Below are 23,725 nucleotides of genomic sequence, written 5' to 3'. Positions count from 1 at the left end.
TGGGATAAAAGGTTATTTTTCGGAATGGCAACCGGTGGCGAATGGTGTCCCGCAGGGTTCAGTGTTGGGGCCACAGCTGTTCTCTTTATATATTAACGATCTAGATGACGGGACTGGGGGCATTCTGGCTAAGTTTTCCGATGATACAAAGATAGGTGGAGCGGCAGGTTGTATGGAGGAGGTGGGGAGGCTGCGGAAAGATTTAGACAGTTTAGGAGAGTGGTCCAAGAAATGGCTGATGAAATTCAACGTGGGTAAGTGCGAGGTCTTGCACTTTGGAAAAAAGAATAGAGGCGTGGACTATTTTCTTAACGGTGACAAAATTCATTATGCTGAAGTGCAAAGGGACTCGGGAGTCCTAGTCCAGGATTCTCTAAAGGTAAACTTGCAGGTTAAGTCCGTAATTAAGAAAGCAAATGCAATGTTGTCATTCATCTCCATTGGCTTGGAATATAAAAGCAGGGATGTACTTCTGAAGTTTTATAAAGCATTAGTTAGGCCCCATTTAGAATACTGTGAGCAATTATGGGCCCCACATCTCAGGAAAGACATACTGGCACTGGAGCGGGTCCAGCGGAGATTCACACGGATGATCCCAGGAATGGGAGGCCTAACATACGATGAACGTCTGAGGATCCAGGGATTATATTCATTGGAGTTTAGGAGGTTGAGGGGTGATCTAACAGAAACTGGCAAGATAATGAATGGCTTAGATAGGGTGGATGTAGGGAAGTTGTTTCCATTAGCAGGGGAGACTAGGACCCGGGGGAACAGCCTTAGAATAAAAGGGAGTCACTTTAGAACAGAGATGAGAAATTTCTTCAGCCAGAGAGTGGTGGGTCTGTGGAATTCATTGCCACAGAGGGCGGTGGAGGCCGGGTACGTTGAGTGTCTTTATGACAGAAGTTGATAAATTCTTGATTTCTCGAGGAATTAAGGGCTATGGAGAGAGAGCGGGTAAATGGAGTTGAAATCAGCCATGATTGAATGGTGGAGTGGACTCGATGGGCCGAATGGCCTTACTTCCGCTCCTATGTCTTATGGTCTTATGGTCTTAATAAGATTAGGGAGGGTGGTAAAAGATGTGGGGGGTGGCATTGTTAATTAGAGATAGCATTACAGCTGCAGAAAGGCAGTTCAAGGAGTATCGGGCAGCACGGTAGCATTGTGGATAGCACAATTGCTTCACAGCTCCAGTGTCCCAGGTTCGATTCCGGCTTGGGTTACTGTCTGTGCGGAGTCTGCACATCCTCCCCGTGTGTGCGTGGGTTTCCTCCGGGTGCTCCGGTTTCCTCCCACAGTCCAAAGATGTGCAGGTTAGGTGGATTGGCCATTATAAATTGCCCTTAGTGTCCAAAATTGCCCGTAGTGTTGGGTGGGGTTACTGGGTTATGGGGATAGGGTGGAGGTGTTGACCTTGGGTAGGGTGCTCTTTCCATGAGCCGGTGCAGACTCGATGGGGCGAATGATCCCCTCCTGCACTGTACATTCTATTAAAATTATATTTGCCTACTGGGGTAGTATGGTTTGAAGTCAGAAATAGGAAAGGAGCAGTCACCTTGTTAGGAGTTTTCTATACTGTGGAGGAACAGATTGGGAAACAGATTTTGGAAAGGTGCAGAAGTCACAGGGTAGTAGTCATGGGTGATTTCAACTTCCTCAAACATTGAGTGGAAACTCTTTCGATCAAATAATTTGGATGGGGTGGTGTTAGTGCAGTGTGTCCAGGAAGATTTTCTAACACAGTATGTAGATTATCCGACCAGAGGGGAGGCAATATTGGATTTGGTACTTGGTAATGAACCAGGGAAAGTGATAGATTTGTTCGTGGGGGAGCATTTTGGAGATAGTGACCACAATTCTGTGACTTTCACTTTAGTAATGGAGAGGGATAGGTGCGTGCAACAGGGCAAGGTTTACAATTAGGGGAAGGGTAAATACGATGTTGGCAGACAAGAATTGAAGTGCATCAGTTGGGAACATAGGCTGTCAGGGAAGGACACACGTGAAATGTGGAATGTGTTCAAGGAACTGGTACTACGTGTCCTTGATATATATGTCCCTGTCAGGCAGGGAGGAGATGGTCGAGTGAGGGAACCATGGTTGACAAGAGAGGTTTAATGTCTTGTTAAGAGGAAAAAGGAGACTTATGGAAGGCTGAGGAAACAAGGTTCAGACAGGACGCTGGAGGGATACAAGATAGCCAGGAGGGAAATGAAGAAAGGGATAGGAGAGCTAAGAGAGGTCATGAACAATCTTTGGCGGGTAGGATCAAGGAAAACCCCAAGGCCTTTTACACATATGTGAGAAATATGAGAATGACTAGAGCGAGGGTAGGTCCGATCAAGGACAGTAGCGGAAGATTGTGTATTGAGTCTGAAGAGATAGGAGAGGTCTTGAACGAGTACTTTTCTTCTGTATTTACAAATGAGAGGGGCCATATTGTTGGAGAGGACAGTGTGAACCAGACTGGTAAGCTCGAGGAAATACTTGTTAGGATGGAAGATGTGTTGGGCATTTAGAAAAAGTTGAGGATAGACATGTCCCCCGGGCCTGACGGGATATATCCAAGGATTCTATGTGAAGCAAGAGATGAAATTGCAGCGCCGTTGGAAATGAACTTTTCGTCCTCACTGTCAACAGGGGTGGTACCAGGGGATTGGAGAGTGGCGAATATCGTACCTCTGTTCAAAAAAGGGACTAGGGATAACCCTGGGAATTACAGGCCAGTTAGTCTTACTTCGGTGGTAGGCAAAGTAATGGAAAGGGTACTGAAGGATATGATTTCTGAGCATCTGGAAAGACACTGCTTGATTAGGGATAGTCAGCACGGATTTGTGAGGGGAAGGTCTTGCCTTACAAGTCTTATTGAATTCTTTGAGGAGGTGACCAAGCATGTGGATGAATGAAAAGCAGTGGATGTAGTGTACATGGATTTTAGTAAGGCATTTGATAAGGTTCCCCATGTTAGGCTTATGCAGAAAGTAAGGAGCGTAGGAAAGTGGGAAATTTGGCCAGTTGGATAACGAACTGGCTAACCAATAGAAGTCAGAGAGTGGTGGTGGACGGCAAATATTCAGACTGGATCCCAGTTACCAGTGGCGTACCGCAGGAATCAGTTCTGGGTCCTCTGCTGTTTGTGATTTTCATTAATGGCTTGGATGAGGTAGTCGAAGGATGGGTTAGCGTTCATTAACAGAGGGATTGAATTTATGAGCCGCGAGGTGATGATGCAGTTGTACAAAACTTTTGTAAGGCCACATTTGGATTACCGTGTACAGTTCTGGTCGCCTCATTTTCGGAAGGATGTGGAAGCTTTGGAAAAGGTGCATAGGAGATTTACCAGGATGTTGCCTGGAATGCAGAGTAGGACTTACGAGGAAAGGTTGAGGGTGCTAGGCCTTTTCTCATTGGAACGGAGAAGGACCAGGGGCGACATGATAGAGGTTTATAAGATGATCAGGGGAATAGATAGAGTAGACAGTCAGAGACTTTTTCCCAGGGTGGTACGAACCATTACATTGGGACATAAATTTAAGGTGAATGGTGGAAGATATAGGGCGGATGTCAGAAGTAGGTTCTTTACCCAGAGAGTAGTGGGGGCATGGAATGCACTGCCTGTGGAAGTAGTTGTGTCGGAAACATTAGGGACCTTCAAGCAGCTATTGGATAAATACATGGATTACGGTAGAATGATATAGTGTAGATTAATTTGTTCTTACAGGCGGCAGGGTTGCATTGTGGCTAGCACAATTGTTTCACAGCTCCAGGGTCCCAGGTTCGATTCCGGCTTGGGTCACTGTCTGTGCGGAGTCTGCACATCCTCCCCGTGTCTGCGTGGGTTTCCTCCGGGTGCTCCGGTTTCCTCCCACAGTCCAAAGATGTGCAGGTTAGGTGGATTGGCCATGGTAAATTGCCCTTAGTGTCCAAAATTGCCAGAAGTGTTGGGTGTAGGTTTTGACCTTGGGTAGGGTGCTCTTTCCAAGAGCCGGTGCAGACTTGATGGGCCGAATGGCCTCCTTCTGCAATGTCAATTCTATGATAATCTATGATTAATCTCGGACAAACGTTCGGCACGACATCGCGCGCCGAAGGGCATGTTCTGTGCTGTATTTTTCTATGTTCTATGTTCTGTACAGAGAGAGAGAGTGAGCGAGATACAGAGATACAGAGAGAGATACATAGAGAGAGAGATACAGAGAAGGAGATACAGATAGAGATATATAGAGAGAGAAATACAGAGATATACAGAGAGAGAAAGATACAGAGAGAGAGATACAGGGAGAGAGATACAGAGAGAGAGTTAGACACAGTCATAGAGATGCACACAGAGAGGAAGAGGGAGATGCAGAGAGAATGATACGGAGAGAGATACAGAAATACATAGAGAAGTACAGGGAGAGATACAGTGATAGATACGGAGAGAGATACGAGAGAGTTACAGAGAGATATGCACAGAGATATGCACAGAGTGATGCTGAGAGAGGGGAATAGAGCGATATTCAGAGAGAGGTGTAGAGAGACATAGCGGGGGGGGGATACAGAGAGAGACGCAGGGAGAAAGAGTTAAATAAAGTCAGAGAGATACACACAGAGAGGTCGAGAAATGCAGATCAAATGATACGGAGAGACATACAGAGATACAGAGAGAGAGATGCAGTCACAGAGATGCACACAGAGAGGTAGAGAGATGCAGAGCGAATGATACGGAGAGATACAGAGATACACAGAGGGGGAGAATGGTACGGACAGATACAGAGGGAGAGAGATACTGACTGAAAGATACAGAGATGCAGTCTTAGACATGCACACAGAGAGGTACAAAGAACAACAAAGAACAAAGAAATGTACAGCACAGGAACAGGCCCTTCGGCCCTCCAAGCCCGTGCCGACCATGCTGCCCGACTAAACTACAATCTTCTACACTTCCTGGGTCCATATCCCTCTATTCCCATCCTATTCATGTATGTGTCAAGATGCCCCTTAAATGTAACTATCGTCCCTGGTTCCACCACCTCCTCCGATAGCGAGTTCCAGGCACCCACTGCCCTCTGCGTAAAAAAGTGCCTCGTACATCTACTCTAAACCTTGCCCCTCGCACCTTAAACCTATGCCCCCTAGTAATTGACCCCTGCACCCCGGGGAAAAGCCTCTGACTATCCACTCTGTCTATGCCCCTCATAATTTTGTAGACCTCTATCAGGTCGCCCCTCAACCTCCTTCGTTCCAGTGAGAAATGGTAGAGCGATGCAGAGAGAATGCTACTGAGAGAGATACAATGAGAAAGAGCTGCAGAGAGAGGTACAGGGAGAGATTGAGATTGAAATAGCGAGAGATGAAGAGATAAGACCGAGACAATGGGAGATGCAGAGAGAGGGATAATCAGAGAGTTGTAGGGAGAGAGATTCCGAGAGAGATGCATAGAGAGAGATAAACAGAGAAATAGGCAGTGAGAGATAAATACAGCGGAGACAGAGAGATTCAGGGAGAAAGATACAGAGCGAGAAACAGAGTCAGACCGAGTCAGATACAGGGAGAGATACAGAGAGCGATACAGAGAGAGAGAAAGAGAGAGGGAGACAAAGTGAGAGTTACAGACAGAGAGATACAGGCAGAGATATACAGAGAGAGATGCAGAGAGAGAGATACAGAGACAGAGATACAGAGACCGATAGCTCCAGAGACAGAGAGATACAGCGACAGATGCAGAGAGAGATACAGAGAGAGATACAGGGATAGGTACAGAGAGAGACATACAGAGACAGAAATATACTGAGAGAGATACAGAGAGAGAAATACAGAGGGAGAAATACAGAGAGAGAGATACAGAGAGAGAGATATATAGAGGGATACAGATAGAAAAACCGAGATAGATACAGAGAGTGACAGAAAGAGAGATACAGAGACAGATACAGAGAGAGGGAGAAGGTACAGAGGGAGATAGAGAGAGAGGTGCAGAGAGAGAGATACAGAGAGATACAGAGAGAGAGGTACAGATACAGAGATAAAAACCGAGAGTGATACAGAGAGTGACAGAGAGATACCGCGACAGATACAACGGGAGATACAGAAACAGAAGATACAGAGAGAGATACGGAGATACAGAAACAGAAGATACAGAGAGAGATACGGAGATACAGAGAGAGAGATACAGATGAGAGATGCAGAGAGAGAGATACCGATACAGAGAGAAAACCCCCAGAGAGATACAGAGAGTGACAGAGAGGGAGATACAGAGATAGATACAGAGACAGAGGGTGAAGAGAGAGATACAGAGAGAGATACAGAGGGAGATACAAAGGGAGATAAAGAGATAGATGCAGAGAGATAGGTACAGAGAGAGACATACAGAGAATGGTGCAGAGATAGGTACAGAAACTCAGAGTGAGAGACACAGAGAGATACAGATAGGGTGATACAGAGAAAGATAAAGATACAGAGAGATGCTTAGAGAGATACAGAGAGAGTGATACAGAACGAGATACGGAGAGAGATTCAGAGAGAGGTACAGGGAGTGGTACAGAGAGAGATACAGAAAGAGAGTGAAACAGGGAAAGATACAGAGACAGGGAGATACTTCGAGAGATACAGAGAGAGAGATACAGAGATAGAGATACAGCGAGAGAGATACAGAGAGAGATACTGAGAAAGAGCGATACAGAGAAAGATACAGAGACAGAGAGATGCTTAGATAGATGCAGAGAGACAGATACCGAGAGAGATACAGACAGAGATTCAGACAGAGAGATGCAGAGACAGAGAGATACAGAGACAGAGATACAGAGACAGAGAGATACAGAGACTGATGCAGAGAGACACACAGAGAGAGATACACGGAGAGGTACAGGGAAAGAAATACAGAGACAGAGAGATAATGAGAGAGATACAAAGAGAGAGATACAGTGAGAGAAATAGAGAGAAAGAAACATAGTGAGAGATACAGAGAGAGAGATAAATATCCAGAAAGAAAAACCGAGAGAGATACAGAGAGAGACAGAGAGAGAGTTATAGAGACAGATACAGAGAGAGATACCAAGACAGAGAAGTACAGAGACTGATACAGAGACAGATACGGAGAGACAGAGCGAGGGAGAGAGGTACAGAGAGCGAGATGCAGAAACAGCGAGATACTTAGAGATAGAGAGAGATACAGAGGGAGATACAGAGAGAGAGGTACTGAGAGAGAGGAACAGAGAGAGATACAGAGAGAGAGATACAGAGAGGGTGTAAGAGAGAGACAGAGACAGAGAGAGATACAGAGTGACATACAGAGACAGATACAGAGAGAACGATACATTGAGTGAGATACAGAGACAGATATAAATACAGAGAGAGAGATACAAATAGAGAGAGATACAGAGAGAGACATACAGAGACAGAAATATACTGAGAGAGATACAGAGAGAGAAATACATAGGGAGAAATACAGAGAGAGAGATACAGAGAGAGAGATATATAGAGGGATACAGATAGAAAAACCGAGATAGATACAGAGAGTGACAGAAAGAGAGATACAGAGACAGATACAGAGAGAGGGAGAAGGTACAGAGGGAGATAGAGAGAGAGGTGCAGAGAGAGAGATACAGAGAGATACAGAGAGAGAGGTACAGATACAGAGATAAAAACCGAGAGTGATACAGAGAGTGACAGAGAGATACCGCGACAGATACAACGGGAGATACAGAAACAGAAGATACAGAGAGAGATACGGAGATACAGAAACAGAAGATACAGAGAGAGATACGGAGATACAGAGAGAGAGATGCAGATGAGAGATGCAGAGAGAGAGATACCGATACAGAGAGAAAACCCCCAGAGAGATACAGAGAGTGACAGAGAGGGAGATACAGAGATAGATACAAAGACAGAGGGTGCAGAGAGAGATACAGAGAGAGATACAGAGGGAGATACAAAGGGAGATAAAGAGATAGATGCAGAGAGATAGGTACAGAGAGAGAGATACAGAGAATGGTGCAGAGATAGGTACATAAACTCAGAGTGAGAGACAGAGAGAGAGACACAGAGAGATACAGATAGGGTGATACAGAGAAAGATAAAGATACAGAGAGATGTTTAGAGAGATACAGAGAGAGTGATACAGAACGAGATACGGAGAGAGATTCAGAGAGAGGTACAGGGAGTGGTACAGAGAGAGATACAGAAAGAGAGTGAAACAGGGAAAGATACAGAGACAGGGAGATACTTCGAGAGATACAGAGAGAGAGATACAGAGATAGAGATACAGCGAGAGAGATACAGAGAGAGATACTGAGAAAGAGCGATACAGAGAAAGATACAGAGACAGAGAGATGCTTAGATAGATGCAGAGAGACAGATACCGAGAGAGATACAGACAGAGATTCAGACAGAGAGATACAGAGACAGAGAGATACAGAGACAGAGATACAGAGACAGAGAGATACAGAGACTGATGCAGAGAGAGACACAGAGAGAGATACACGGAGAGGTACAGGGAAAGAAATACAGAGAAAGAGAGATAATGAGAGAGATACAAAGAGAGAGATACAGTGAGAGAAATAGAGAGAAAGAAACATAGTGAGAGATACAGAGAGAGAGATAAATATCCAGAAAGAAAAACCGAGAGAGATACAGAGAGAGACAGAGAGAGAGTTATAGAGACAGATACAGTGAGAGATACCAAGACAGAGAAGTACAGAGACTGATACAGAGACAGATACGGAGAGACAGAGCGAGGGAGAGAGGTACAGAGAGCGAGATGCAGAAACAGCGAGATACTTAGAGATAGAGAGAGATACAGAGGGAGATACAGAGAGAGAGGTACTGAGAGAGAGGAACAGAGAGAGATACAGAGAGAGAGATACAGAGAGAGTGTAAGAGAGAGACAGAGACAGAGAGAGATACAGAGTGACATACAGAGACAGATACAGAGAGAACGATACATTGAGTGAGATACAGAGACATATATAAATACAGAGAGAGAGATACAAATAGAGAGAGATACAGAGACAGAGAGATACAGAGACAGATAGATACAGAGACAGAGAGATACAGAGGCAGATACAGAGAGAGATACAGGGAGAGGTACAGAGAAAGACATACAGAGACAGAGAGATACGGAGAGAGATACAGGGAGAGACAGAGAGAGAAATAAAGAGACAGATACAGAGAGAGAGATACAGAGAGAGATATACAGGTACAGAGAGAAAAACCGAGAGAGATACAGAGAGTGACAGAGAGAGAGATACAGGGACAGATACAGAGAAATATACAGAGACAGAAGGTACAGAGAGAGATACAGAGAGAGATACAGAGAGATGTACAGATACAGAGAAAAAAACGCAGAGAGCTACAGAGGGTGACAGAGAGAGAGATACAAAGGTAGATACAGAGAGAGATACAGAGACAGAACGTGTAGAGAGAGATACCGAGAGAGAAACAGATGGAGAGAGATACAGAGAGAGATACAGAGCGAGAGATACAGAAGGAGAGAAATGAAATGAAATGAAAATCACTTATTGTCACAAGTAGGCTTTAATGAAGTTACTGTGAAAAGCCCCAAGTCGCCACATTGCGGTGCCTGTTCGGGGAGACTGTTACGGGAATTGAACCGTGCTGCTGGCCTGCCTTGGTCTGCTTTCAAAGCCAGCGATTTAGCCCTGTGCTGGATTGTATTCCTGGAGCAGAGGAGACTGAGGGGTGACAGGAGTGAAATGTATAAAATTCTGTGGGGCATAGATTATTCATAGAAATTACAGTGTAGAAGGAGGCCATTCGGCCCATCGAGTCTGCACCGGCTCTTGCAAAGAGCACCCTACCCAAGGTCAACACCTCCACCTGATCGCTATAACCCAGTAACCCCACCCAACACTGAGGGCAATTTTGGAAATTAAGGGCAATTTATCATGGCCAATCCACCTAACCTGCACATCTTTGGACTGTGGGAGGAAACCGGAGCACCCGGAGGAAACCCACGCACACACGGGGGGCTGTGCAGACTCCGCACAGACAGTGACCCAAGCCGGAATCGAACCTGCGACCCTGGAGCTGTGAAGCAATTGTGCTATCCACAATGCTACCGTGCTGCCCATCGCAGAGGTAGACAGGAATAAACGTTTCCCTTTGGTGGAGGAATCAATGACCAGGGGGCATGGATTGAAGGTAAGGAAGCAGGAGGTTCAGAGGGGATGTGAGGAACAACCTTTTCACCCAGAGAGTGATGGGAGTCTGGAACTCTCAGCATGAATAGGTGGTGGAGGCAGAGGCCTTTATAACATTTAAGAAGTATTTAGGTGTGCACTTGCGATTCCAGGCCATACAAGGCCATGGGTCAAGTGCTGGAGAATGGGATTAGAATAGTTAGGTGGTTGTTTTTGACCAGTGCAGTCGTGATGGGCCGACCGGCCTTTTCTGTGCTGTAGACCTCCGTGACTCTATAAAGTGACTCTTCTTTGGGGCAGTTTCAAGGACTGTTTGAAATTGGTGAAATTCTGGGTGCAGTTCTGCCTGGTATGAGAGTGACTGTGAGAGATACAGAGACAGAAGGTACAGAGAGAGATACAGAGGGAGATACAAGGGAGATACAGAGAGAGGAATGCAGAGAGAGAGATAGAAATATAGAGGTACAGAGAGAGAGGTACAGAGAGTGAGATACAGAGACTGGTGCAGATATAGGTACAGAGAAATACAGAGAGAGAGATAGAGAGAGAGACACAGGGAGAGGGAGACACACAGAGAGACAGAGAGAGAGAGTGACAGACAGAGGCAGAGAGAGAGATAGAGAGAGAGACAGAGCGAGATACAGATAGAGTGATACAGAGAAAGATGCAGAGATAGAGAGATGCTTAGAGAGATACAGAGAGAGAGATACAGAGAGAGTGATACTAAGAGAGAGATACAGTGAGGGAGATACTGAGCGAGAGAGTGATACAGAGAGAGATACAGAGAGAGACACCGAGAAAGTTACAGAGAGAGCTACAGAGAAAGATACAGAGAGAGAGTGATACAGAGAAAGATATAGAGATAGAGAGATACTGAGAGATACAGAGAGAGAGAGATACAGAGAGAGAAATTCAGAGAGGGAGAAACATAGAGAGAGAGAGACAGAGAGAGAGATACAGAGGCAGATACAGAGAGAGATACCGAGACAGAGAGGTACAAAGACAGAAACAGAGACAGATACAGAGAGAGCTAGAGAGGTAGAGAGAGCGAGATACAGAGACATACTCAGAGATATAGAGAGATGCAGAGAGAGATGCAGGGAGAGATACGGAGAGATACAGGGGGAGATAAAATGGGAGATAAAGGTAGAGAGATGCAGAGAGAGAGATACAGAGACAGATGCAGAGGCAGGTACTCAGAGAGATACAGAGAGAGAGAACAGAGAGAGAGAGACAGAGACAGAGAGAGAGAGACAGAGAGCGAAAGACAGAGAGAGCCAGAGAGAGAGAGAGTGAGACAGAGAGATTGACAGAGAGAGAGACAGATAGAGAGAGACAGAGAGTGCGACAGAGAGAGATACAGAGAGAAGTACAGCGAGAGAGAGACAGAGAGAGGTACAGAGAGAGACACAGAGACAGACATAGGGACAGATACACACAGACAGAGAGATACAGAGAGAGATACAGAGACAGATACACACAGACTGAGAGATACAGAGACAGACACAGGAAAAGATACACACAGACAGAGAGATACCGAAATGCATTCACTGGTTCTGCTGCTCACGGATGACACCATTTCCTCCCTGCCAATCTGTCCCCGCGCATTCTGTTCTGGCCTCGAGAAATGTCCTGGTGACTAACATTATACTGACGGCTCTGTCACTCCAGGGTTTATCCCTCTCTCTCCTTTTATAAACAGGATGGGACATTGAAAATCCCACAGTTCCCTGGAACCACTCAGATATCAATGAAGATTGAGTATCAGGGTCAGTGTGTCCACTATTTCCACACTCCATCCCTCAGTCACTGCCACACAGCCAATCCAGACCCGGTTAATCTTCTATTTCATTGCGTTATAAAAGTGTTGGACTGAAAGGGGTTAACTGAGCCTGTTTGTTTAGTAACTGTGATTAATGTCAGTCTCTATGGATTCTAACCGTGTCACTGGAGGGTTTCTCTCAGCTATTAATAAGCGATTCCTTTCATTGTGTTATCCCAATCTGTCAGCGGAGCGTCAATTCCAACACTGCCAGAGATCAGCGCCTCCAGAGAGACCGAGAGGAGGGAGCAGAATCTGGTAACTACCAATAGGAACGTTACAGCAATGGATCAGAATCTGTGAACTATCCACAGGGACGTTACAGCAATGGATCAGAATCTGGGAACTACCCACAGGAACGTTACAGCAATGGATCAGAATCTGGGAACAATCCACAGGAACGTTACAGCAATGGATCCGAATCTGGGAACTATCCACAGGAACGTTACAGCAATGGATCAGAATCTGGGAACAATCCACAGGAACGTTACAGCAATGGATCAAAATCTCAGAACAATCGATCTGCATGTTACAACAATAGACAGGAGTTTATCCCTGGGTATTTTCTATCTGAATTGGCCGTCTTTACCACAGCGGATCCGCGGCGCACTGATGATAATTCAGGCGGGTTATTATCCACTCCTGGCTGTTGTCGGTGTCCCTGGTAAGTCTCACGGTCCGGTTATTTATTGTATAAACCACTTTAAGTGTAATATTGCTCACGTCACTTACATCTTGGAAAGATTGAATCCACGTTCTTCACTTCATAAGTTTGTAAGTTCAGAAGGTCCAGGAGCAGAATGAGGCTATTTGGCCCATTGAGTCTGCTCTGTCATTCGATCTTGGCTGATCTCATCCTCGGCTGAACGTCACCGTCCTGCCCATTATCTAATATTCTCAACCCATTCCCAAATCAAATTCCATCCAACTCCTCCTAAAATGTACTCACTCTCCCAGCATGCACCGCACTCTGGGGTAGAAAATTCCACAGATTCACATCCCATTGGGAGAAATAGATCCTCCTCAGCTCTGCTTTACATTTGCTGCCTGTTATCCTGAGATTATGACCTCTCGTTCCAGAATGCCCCACAAGAGGAAGCATCCGCTCCACTTACACTTTATCCATACTTGCAAACCCCAATTTAATCACCATTCATGCGCCTCCACTCCAGAGAGTAGAGGAACAGAGTGTGAGGCAAATCTGATCCAACAAGGAGCTGGTCAGAGAACGGTGTCGCCTCCTTCAACACGACCTGGAGCCTCACACCAGGCTGTGGATGGTCCTGTCAAATCTGATATAACAAGGAGCTGGTTACAGAACGGTGTCACCTCGTTCAGCACGGCCTGGAGCCTGACACCAGGCTGTGGATGGTCCTGTCAAATCTGATATAACAAGGTGCCGGTTACAGAACGGTGTCACCTCGTTCAGCACGGCCTGGAGCCTCACACCAGGTTGTGGATGGTCCTGTCAAATCTGATATAACAAGGAGCTGGTTACAGAACGTTGACGCCTCCTTCAGCACGGCCTGGAGCCTGACACCAGGCTGTGGATGGTCCTGTCAGTGGCTGTTAACGGCACAGTTCCATTGACCTTCTCTGTATCCGGAATTGCAAAGCCGTCTCAGTAATGGTGACCATTACACTGTGGTGGTTTCAGGCAACACTGCGGGGGCTCCTTGTATAACAAGAAAGGGGATCATTGAGAAAAAGTAAATGGTTCACTCCGTACAGGCACCGAGGTCTCTGAAATATTTTTTTAATTGGGGGCTACCAGAGCCTCACTGCCTGTCCCCTGCTCCCAGGGATTATTGAGAAGTAAATGGTGAACTATATACAGCACAGAGGTCTCTGAAACAGCTCTTTAATTGGTAGCTCCCGAGGCCACACTGCCTGTCCCCTGCTCCCAGGGATTATTAAGTGGAAGTGAATGGTTAACTATATACAGCACAGAGGTCTCTGAAACAGCTTTTTAATTGGTGGCTCCCGAGGCCACACTGCCTGTTCCCTGCTCCCAGGGATTATTCCCCATTAGTCGGGGTTCACACACTCACACACGATAGGCGCCGAGCGGGTGACGTGGACCACATGGGATCACCCCTGATAGAGGCAGCGTTGTCAGATTCCCCCCTCTTACGTCCCTCAGTAACATGCAAACAATTTGAGTCATTTACAGTGAAATGTGTACAAGAAAAGCTGGAGACATTAAAAAGGGACAGTTAAGAACAGTCCTTCACAGGGGGAATCTGAGGCATGGTGGATCACCCTGGGCTCCATCCGGCTCCTCCACCAATTGGAAACTGATGTTGTCAGCAGCAGGATGTTGCTTCGAGGATTCGACACCACTTCGTGGACTCCCCCCTATCCAGCTCCATCGAGGTCACTGGTGAGTTCCTCCGGATTCACCTGAGGAAGGAGCTGCGCTCCGAAAGCTAGTGATTCGAAACAAACCTGGTGGACTTTAACCTGGTGTTGTTAGAGTTCTTACTATTCTCTGCGGAACTCTCAGGCTCCCTCGGTTCCGGCTCTGCTGCGGGGGCAGTGGTGATGCCAGCTGGCTCCAACTGTTCAGACATTGGCTGTGTGACCTCCCAGCTCCTTAAATGGTCAAAGTACTTCCTCACTCGTCCGCCTTGTAATTCCACCCTGTCTGAAACTGGACCGTCTGCCTGGCAATTCCACCCTGTCTGACACTGGACCGTCTGCCTGGTAATTCCACCATGTCTGACACTGGACCGTCTGTCTGGCAATTCCACCATGTCTGAGACTTTACCGTCTCCCTTATAATTCCACCATGTCTGACACTGGACCGTCTGCCTGGCAATTCCACCCTGTCTGACACTGGACCATCTGCCTGGCAATTCCACCATGTCTGAGATTGACCGTCAAAGAACAAAGAACAAAGAAATGTACAGCACAGGAACAGGCCCTTCGGCCCTCCAAGCCCGTGCCGACCATACTGCCCGACTAAACTACAATCTTCTACACTTCCTGGGTCCGTATCCTTCTATTCCCATCCTATTCATATATTTGTCAAGATGCCCCTTAAATGTTCCTATCGTCCCTGGTTCCACCACCTCCTCCGATAGCGAGTTCCAGGCACCCACTGCCCTCTGCGTAAAAAAGTGCCTCGTACATCTACTCTAAACCTTGCCCCTCGCACCTTAAACCTATGCCCCCTAGTAATTGACCCCTGCACCCCGGGGAAAAGCCTCTGACTATCCACTCTGTCTATGCCCCTCATAATTTTGTAGACCTCTATCAGGTCGCCCCTCAACCTCCTTCGTTCCAGTGAGAAATGGTAGAGCGATGCAGAGAGAATGCTACTGAGAGAGATACAATGAGAAAGAGCTGCAGAGAGAGGTACAGGGAGAGATTGAGATTGAAATAGCGAGAGATGAAGAGATAAGACCGAGACAATGGGAGATGCAGAGAGAGGGATAATCAGAGAGTTGTAGGGAGAGAGATTCCGAGAGAGATGCATAGAGAGAGATAAACAGAGAAATAGGCAGTGAGAGATAAATACAGCGGAGACAGAGAGATTCAGGGAGAAAGATACAGAGCGAGAAACAGAGTCAGACCGAGTCAGATACAGGGAGAGATACAGAGAGCGATACAGAGAGAGAGAAAGAGAGAGGGAGACAAAGTGAGAGTTACAGACAGAGAGATACAGGCAGAGATATACAGAGAGAGATGCAGAGAGAGAGATACAGAGACAGAGATACAGAGACCGATAGCTCCAGAGACAGAGAGATACAGCGACAGATGCAGAGAGAGATACAGAGAGAGATACAGGGATAGGTACAGAGAGAGACATACAGAGACAGAAATATACTGAGAGAGATACAGAGAGAGAAATACAGAGGGAGAAATACAGAGAGAGAGATACAGAGAGAGAGATATATAGAGGGATACAGATAGAAAAACCGAGATAGATACAGAGAGTGACAGAAAGAGAGATACAGAGACAGATACAGAGAGAGGGAGAAGGTACAGAGGGAGATAGAGAGAGAGGTGCAGAGAGAGAGATACAGAGAGATACAGAGAGAGAGGTACAGATACAGAGATAAAAACCGAGAGTGATACAGAGAGTGACAGAGAGATACCGCGACAGATACAACGGGAGATACAGAAACAGAAGATACAGAGAGAGATACGGAGATACAGAAACAGAAGATACAGAGAGAGATACGGAGATACAGAGAGAGAGATACAGATGAGAGATGCAGAGAGAGAGATACCGATACAGAGAGAAAACCCCCAGAGAGATACAGAGAGTGACAGAGAGGGAGATACAGAGATAGATACAGAGACAGAGGGTGAAGAGAGAGATACAGAGAGAGATACAGAGGGAGATACAAAGGGAGATAAAGAGATAGATGCAGAGAGATAGGTACAGAGAGAGACATACAGAGAATGGTGCAGAGATAGGTACAGAAACTCAGAGTGAGAGACACAGAGAGATACAGATAGGGTGATACAGAGAAAGATAAAGATACAGAGAGATGCTTAGAGAGATACAGAGAGAGTGATACAGAACGAGATACGGAGAGAGATTCAGAGAGAGGTACTGGGAGTGGTACAGAGAGAGATACAGAAAGAGAGTGAAACAGGGAAAGATACAGAGACAGGGAGATACTTCGAGAGATACAGAGAGAGAGATACAGAGATAGAGATACAGCGAGAGAGATACAGAGAGAGATACTGAGAAAGAGCGATACAGAGAAAGATACAGAGACAGAGAGATGCTTAGATAGATGCAGAGAGACAGATACCGAGAGAGATACAGACAGAGATTCAGACAGAGAGATGCAGAGACAGAGAGATACAGAGACAGAGATACAGAGACAGAGAGATACAGAGACTGATGCAGAGAGACACACAGAGAGAGATACACGGAGAGGTACAGGGAAAGAAATACAGAGACAGAGAGATAATGAGAGAGATACAAAGAGAGAGATACAGTGAGAGAAATAGAGAGAAAGAAACATAGTGAGAGATACAGAGAGAGAGATAAATATCCAGAAAGAAAAACCGAGAGAGATACAGAGAGAGACAGAGAGAGAGTTATAGAGACAGATACAGAGAGAGATACCAAGACAGAGAAGTACAGAGACTGATACAGAGACAGATACGGAGAGACAGAGCGAGGGAGAGAGGTACAGAGAGCGAGATGCAGAAACAGCGAGATACTTAGAGATAGAGAGAGATACAGAGGGAGATACAGAGAGAGAGGTACTGAGAGAGAGGAACAGAGAGAGATACAGAGAGAGAGATACAGAGAGGGTGTAAGAGAGAGACAGAGACAGAGAGAGATACAGAGTGACATACAGAGACAGATACAGAGAGAACGATACATTGAGTGAGATACAGAGACAGATATAAATACAGAGAGAGAGATACAAATAGAGAGAGATACAGAGAGAGACATACAGAGACAGAAATATACTGAGAGAGATACAGAGAGAGAAATACATAGGGAGAAATACAGAGAGAGAGATACAGAGAGAGAGATATATAGAGGGATACAGATAGAAAAACCGAGATAGATACAGAGAGTGACAGAAAGAGAGATACAGAGACAGATACAGAGAGAGGGAGAAGGTACAGAGGGAGATAGAGAGAGAGGTGCAGAGAGAGAGATACAGAGAGATACAGAGAGAGAGGTACAGATACAGAGATAAAAACCGAGAGTGATACAGAGAGTGACAGAGAGATACCGCGACAGATACAACGGGAGATACAGAAACAGAAGATACAGAGAGAGATACGGAGATACAGAAACAGAAGATACAAAGAGAGATACGGAGATACAGAGAGAGAGATGCAGATGAGAGATGCAGAGAGAGAGATACCGATACAGAGAGAAAACCCCCAGAGAGATACAGAGAGTGACAGAGAGGGAGATACAGAGATAGATACAAAGACAGAGGGTGCAGAGAGAGATACAGAGAGAGATACAGAGGGAGATACAAAGGGAGATAAAGAGATAGATGCAGAGAGATAGGTACAGAGAGAGAGATACAGAGAATGGTGCAGAGATAGGTACATAAACTCAGAGTGAGAGACAGAGAGAGAGACACAGAGAGATACAGATAGGGTGATACAGAGAAAGATAAAGATACAGAGAGATGTTTAGAGAGATACAGAGAGAGTGATACAGAACGAGATACGGAGAGAGATTCAGAGAGAGGTACAGGGAGTGGTACAGAGAGAGATACAGAAAGAGAGTGAAACAGGGAAAGATACAGAGACAGGGAGATACTTCGAGAGATACAGAGAGAGAGATACAGAGATAGAGATACAGCGAGAGAGATACAGAGAGAGATACTGAGAAAGAGCGATACAGAGAAAGATACAGAGACAGAGAGATGCTTAGATAGATGCAGAGAGACAGATACCGAGAGAGATACAGACAGAGATTCAGACAGAGAGATACAGAGACAGAGAGATACAGAGACAGAGATACAGAGACAGAGAGATACAGAGACTGATGCAGAGAGAGACACAGAGAGAGATACACGGAGAGGTACAGGGAAAGAAATACAGAGACAGAGAGATAATGAGAGAGATACAAAGAGAGAGATACAGTGAGAGAAATAGAGAGAAAGAAACATAGTGAGAGATACAGAGAGAGAGATAAATATCCAGAAAGAAAAACCGAGAGAGATACAGAGAGAGACAGAGAGAGAGTTATAGAGACAGATACAGTGAGAGATACCAAGACAGAGAAGTACAGAGACTGATACAGAGACAGATACGGAGAGACAGAGCGAGGGAGAGAGGTACAGAGAGCGAGATGCAGAAACAGCGAGATACTTAGAGATAGAGAGAGATACAGAGGGAGATACAGAGAGAGAGGTACTGAGAGAGAGGAACAGAGAGAGATACAGAGAGAGAGATACAGAGAGAGTGTAAGAGAGAGACAGAGACAGAGAGAGATACAGAGTGACATACAGAGACAGATACAGAGAGAACGATACATTGAGTGAGATACAGAGACATATATAAATACAGAGAGAGAGATACAAATAGAGAGAGATACAGAGACAGAGAGATACAGAGACAGATAGATACAGAGACAGAGAGATACAGAGGCAGATACAGAGAGAGATACAGGGAGAGGTACAGAGAAAGACATACAGAGACAGAGAGATACGGAGAGAGATACAGGGAGAGACAGAGAGAGAAATAAAGAGACAGATACAGAGAGAGAGATACAGAGAGAGATATACAGGTACAGAGAGAAAAACCGAGAGAGATACAGAGAGTGACAGAGAGAGAGATACAGGGACAGATACAGAGAAATATACAGAGACAGAAGGTACAGAGAGAGATACAGAGAGAGATACAGAGAGATGTACAGATACAGAGAAAAAAACGCAGAGAGCTACAGAGGGTGACAGAGAGAGAGATACAAAGGTAGATACAGAGAGAGATACAGAGACAGAACGTGTAGAGAGAGATACCGAGAGAGAAACAGATGGAGAGAGATACAGAGAGAGATACAGAGCGAGAGATACAGAAGGAGAGAAATGAAATGAAATGAAAATCACTTATTGTCACAAGTAGGCTTTAATGAAGTTACTGTGAAAAGCCCCAAGTCGCCACATTGCGGTGCCTGTTCGGGGAGACTGTTACGGGAATTGAACCGTGCTGCTGGCCTGCCTTGGTCTGCTTTCAAAGCCAGCGATTTAGCCCTGTGCTGGATTGTATTCCTGGAGCAGAGGAGACTGAGGGGTGACAGGAGTGAAATGTATAAAATTCTGTGGGGCATAGATTATTCATAGAAATTACAGTGTAGAAGGAGGCCATTCGGCCCATCGAGTCTGCACCGGCTCTTGCAAAGAGCACCCTACCCAAGGTCAACACCTCCACCTGATCGCTATAACCCAGTAACCCCACCCAACACTGAGGGCAATTTTGGAAATTAAGGGCAATTTATCATGGCCAATCCACCTAACCTGCACATCTTTGGACTGTGGGAGGAAACCGGAGCACCCGGAGGAAACCCACGCACACACGGGGGGCTGTGCAGACTCCGCACAGACAGTGACCCAAGCCGGAATCGAACCTGCGACCCTGGAGCTGTGAAGCAATTGTGCTATCCACAATGCTACCGTGCTGCCCATCGCAGAGGTAGACAGGAATAAACGTTTCCCTTTGGTGGAGGAATCAATGACCAGGGGGCATGGATTGAAGGTAAGGAAGCAGGAGGTTCAGAGGGGATGTGAGGAACAACCTTTTCACCCAGAGAGTGATGGGAGTCTGGAACTCTCAGCATGAATAGGTGGTGGAGGCAGAGGCCTTTATAACATTTAAGAAGTATTTAGGTGTGCACTTGCGATTCCAGGCCATACAAGGCCATGGGTCAAGTGCTGGAGAATGGGATTAGAATAGTTAGGTGGTTGTTTTTGACCAGTGCAGTCGTGATGGGCCGACCGGCCTTTTCTGTGCTGTAGACCTCCGTGACTCTATAAAGTGACTCTTCTTTGGGGCAGTTTCAAGGACTGTTTGAAATTGGTGAAATTCTGGGTGCAGTTCTGCCTGGTATGAGAGTGACTGTGAGAGATACAGAGACAGAAGGTACAGAGAGAGATACAGAGGGAGATACAAGGGAGATACAGAGAGAGGAATGCAGAGAGAGAGATAGAAATATAGAGGTACAGAGAGAGAGGTACAGAGAGTGAGATACAGAGACTGGTGCAGATATAGGTACAGAGAAATACAGAGAGAGAGATAGAGAGAGAGACACAGGGAGAGGGAGACACACAGAGAGACAGAGAGAGAGAGTGACAGACAGAGGCAGAGAGAGAGATAGAGAGAGAGACAGAGCGAGATACAGATAGAGTGATACAGAGAAAGATGCAGAGATAGAGAGATGCTTAGAGAGATACAGAGAGAGAGATACAGAGAGAGTGATACTAAGAGAGAGATACAGTGAGGGAGATACTGAGCGAGAGAGTGATACAGAGAGAGATACAGAGAGAGACACCGAGAAAGTTACAGAGAGAGCTACAGAGAAAGATACAGAGAGAGAGTGATACAGAGAAAGATATAGAGATAGAGAGATACTGAGAGATACAGAGAGAGAGAGATACAGAGAGAGAAATTCAGAGAGGGAGAAACATAGAGAGAGAGAGACAGAGAGAGAGATACAGAGGCAGATACAGAGAGAGACACCGAGACAGAGAGGTACAAAGACAGAAACAGAGACAGATACAGAGAGAGCTAGAGAGGTAGAGAGAGCGAGATACAGAGACATACTCAGAGATATAGAGAGATGCAGAGAGAGATGCAGGGAGAGATACGGAGAGATACAGGGGGAGATAAAATGGGAGATAAAGGTAGAGAGATGCAGAGAGAGAGATACAGAGACAGATGCAGAGGCAGGTACTCAGAGAGATACAGAGAGAGAGAACAGAGAGAGAGAGACAGAGACAGAGAGAGAGAGACAGAGAGCGAAAGACAGAGAGAGCCAGAGAGAGAGAGAGTGAGACAGAGAGATTGACAGAGAGAGAGACAGATAGAGAGAGACAGAGAGTGCGACAGAGAGAGATACAGAGAGAAGTACAGCGAGAGAGAGACAGAGAGAGGTACAGAGAGAGACACAGAGACAGACATAGGGACAGATACACACAGACAGAGAGATACAGAGAGAGATACAGAGACAGATACACACAGACTGAGAGATACAGAGACAGACACAGGAAAAGATACACACAGACAGAGAGATACCGAAATGCATTCACTGGTTCTGCTGCTCACGGATGACACCATTTCCTCCCTGCCAATCTGTCCCCGCGCATTCTGTTCTGGCCTCGAGAAATGTCCTGGTGACTAACATTATACTGACGGCTCTGTCACTCCAGGGTTTATCCCTCTCTCTCCTTTTATAAACAGGATGGGACATTGAAAATCCCACAGTTCCCTGGAACCACTCAGATATCAATGAAGATTGAGTATCAGGGTCAGTGTGTCCACTATTTCCACACTCCATCCCTCAGTCACTGCCACACAGCCAATCCAGACCCGGTTAATCTTCTATTTCATTGCGTTATAAAAGTGTTGGACTGAAAGGGGTTAACTGAGCCTGTTTGTTTAGTAACTGTGATTAATGTCAGTCTCTATGGATTCTAACCGTGTCACTGGAGGGTTTCTCTCAGCTATTAATAAGCGATTCCTTTCATTGTGTTATCCCAATCTGTCAGCGGAGCGTCAATTCCAACACTGCCAGAGATCAGCGCCTCCAGAGAGACCGAGAGGAGGGAGCAGAATCTGGTAACTACCAATAGGAACGTTACAGCAATGGATCAGAATCTGTGAACTATCCACAGGGACGTTACAGCAATGGATCAGAATCTGGGAACTACCCACAGGAACGTTACAGCAATGGATCAGAATCTGGGAACAATCCACAGGAACGTTACAGCAATGGATCCGAATCTGGGAACTATCCACAGGAACGTTACAGCAATGGATCAGAATCTGGGAACAATCCACAGGAACGTTACAGCAATGGATCAAAATCTCAGAACAATCGATCTGCATGTTACAACAATAGACAGGAGTTTATCCCTGGGTATTTTCTATCTGAATTGGCCGTCTTTACCACAGCGGATCCGCGGCGCACTGATGATAATTCAGGCGGGTTATTATCCACTCCTGGCTGTTGTCGGTGTCCCTGGTAAGTCTCACGGTCCGGTTATTTATTGTATAAACCACTTTAAGTGTAATATTGCTCACGTCACTTACATCTTGGAAAGATTGAATCCACGTTCTTCACTTCATAAGTTTGTAAGTTCAGAAGGTCCAGGAGCAGAATGAGGCTATTTGGCCCATTGAGTCTGCTCTGTCATTCGATCTTGGCTGATCTCATCCTCGGCTGAACGTCACCGTCCTGCCCATTATCTAATATTCTCAACCCATTCCCAAATCAAATTCCATCCAACTCCTCCTAAAATGTACTCACTCTCCCAGCATGCACCGCACTCTGGGGTAGAAAATTCCACAGATTCACATCCCATTGGGAGAAATAGATCCTCCTCAGCTCTGCTTTACATTTGCTGCCTGTTATCCTGAGATTATGACCTCTCGTTCCAGAATGCCCCACAAGAGGAAGCATCCGCTCCACTTACACTTTATCCATACTTGCAAACCCCAATTTAATCACCATTCATGCGCCTCCACTCCAGAGAGTAGAGGAACAGAGTGTGAGGCAAATCTGATCCAACAAGGAGCTGGTCAGAGAACGGTGTCGCCTCCTTCAACACGACCTGGAGCCTCACACCAGGCTGTGGATGGTCCTGTCAAATCTGATATAACAAGGAGCTGGTTACAGAACGGTGTCACCTCGTTCAGCACGGCCTGGAGCCTGACACCAGGCTGTGGATGGTCCTGTCAAATCTGATATAACAAGGTGCCGGTTACAGAACGGTGTCACCTCGTTCAGCACGGCCTGGAGCCTCACACCAGGTTGTGGATGGTCCTGTCAAATCTGATATAACAAGGAGCTGGTTACAGAACGTTGACGCCTCCTTCAGCACGGCCTGGAGCCTGACACCAGGCTGTGGATGGTCCTGTCAGTGGCTGTTAACGGCACAGTTCCATTGACCTTCTCTGTATCCGGAATTGCAAAGCCGTCTCAGTAATGGTGACCATTACACTGTGGTGGTTTCAGGCAACACTGCGGGGGCTCCTTGTATAACAAGAAAGGGGATCATTGAGAAAAAGTAAATGGTTCACTCCGTACAGGCACCGAGGTCTC

The sequence above is a fragment of the Scyliorhinus torazame genome, chromosome 20 (assembly GCF_047496885.1).
Source record: "Scyliorhinus torazame isolate Kashiwa2021f chromosome 20, sScyTor2.1, whole genome shotgun sequence".
Classification (NCBI taxonomy): Eukaryota; Metazoa; Chordata; class Chondrichthyes; order Carcharhiniformes; family Scyliorhinidae; genus Scyliorhinus; species Scyliorhinus torazame.
The sequence above is the reverse complement of the archived record's forward strand: the minus strand, read 5'-3'. Positions refer to the sequence as shown.